Below are 1732 nucleotides of genomic sequence, written 5' to 3'. Positions count from 1 at the left end.
TGACCATAATTCATTCATTACAGTTAGTGACGGTTTTATATCGAATAAAAAATAATAAATATGAATATTAGTGAAGTTATTTTACCTCTCTGCCGGATACATCCACCTATATTGTACCGGTCCACCAAGTTGGCATTCACGGACAAGATGCACGACCAAGTGAACCATCACAGTAAAAAAGCTTGGGGGAAAGACCCTTTCCATCTGGCACAAAGTAATATAAATGTCACCCTCTAATCGGTCCATATCATCTTGTGTCAATGAAGTTGAACATATGCCCCTGAAGAATGCAGACATCCCGACAAGTGGTCTAACCACGTTTCCTGGCAATGATCCACGCAATGCAATAGGAAAAAGTTGTTGCATAATTACGTGACTATCATGGCTCTTCAAACCGAATATCGTACGATCACTAAGTCGTACACATCGAGAGATATTCGAGGCATATCCGTCCGGCACCCTTACATTTCAAAGCACTTTCAAAAAATGTGTTTTCTCATCCTTAGACATCGTGTGACAAGCTGCAGGCATATATCTTTGACCATCCTTGCTCGTGTACGGATGAAGCGTATGTCTCAACCCCATTTCTTGCAAGTCTGCGCGGGCTTTGATGTTGTCCTTCGTTTTGCCTGGAATGTCTAGTATTGTGCCAAGAATGTTGTCCATCACATTTTTCTCAATGTGCATGACATCAAGGTTGTGCCGCAATAGATTATCTTTCCAATACGGCAACCTAAAGAAAACACTTTTCTTCTTCCACAATACGTTAGCAGTATCGCCTTCTCTTTGTGTCGGCCCACTCTTCTTCCGTTTCTTGTCTTTTTTCTTCTTATCCACCCTTGCCTTACCGGCATTCTCATCTCCATATGCCATATCTTGTAATTGTCTAAGAATTTCATCTCCACTTGGCACATCGGGGGCACATTCAAATTCTGTTTGCCGTCAAATGTTATTCTATTCCTCCTCCACGGATGATCAATGGGCAAGTATCGCCTGTGCCCCATATAACAAAATTTTCTGTCGTGTTTTAACCGCCTGGATTTCGTCGAGTACATACAGCAGGGACACGCCTTCGCACTCTTGTTAGGCCACCCAGACAAATCTGCGTATGCCGGGAAGTCATTAATTGTCCACATCAACTGGGCTCGTAGCACGAAGTTCTTTTTTTGGGACACGTCAAATGTGCGTACACCTACAGTCCATAATTCCTGTAACTCCTCAATTAAGGGTCGTAGGTAGACATCTAGATCCATTCCAGGTGACTTTGGGCTCAGGATTATCAGGGATAGTATAAATAAAGTTTGTTTCATGCACGTCCAAGGAGGCAAGTTATACGGTACAAGCATTACTGGCCAAGTGCTATGGGATGTGGTCATGTTCCCGAATGGATTAAATCCATCAGAGGTTAGTCCAAGCCTGACGTTCCTGCTGTCCGCCGAAAAGTCTGGATGCAAATTATCGAATGCCCTCCACGCTTCACCATCGGCCGGATGCCTCAATACACCGTCCTTAGTTCGGCCTTCTGCATGCCACCTCATATAAGGAGCAGTATGCTCTGACATAAACAATCTCTGTAGTCGTGGTATGAGTGGAAACCACCGCAACACCTTCACCGGGTGTTTCTTACTCGATGAGATGGGTTGCCCATCCTCATCCAACTGAATTTCATCCTTCCACTTAGATACTCCACAAACAGTACATGTATCCAAATCCTTACTGTTCTTCCAGAATA

This window comes from Corylus avellana, chromosome ca4 (genome assembly GCF_901000735.1).
Source record: "Corylus avellana chromosome ca4, CavTom2PMs-1.0".
NCBI lineage: Eukaryota > Viridiplantae > Streptophyta > Magnoliopsida > Fagales > Betulaceae > Corylus > Corylus avellana.
The sequence above is the reverse complement of the archived record's forward strand: the minus strand, read 5'-3'. Positions refer to the sequence as shown.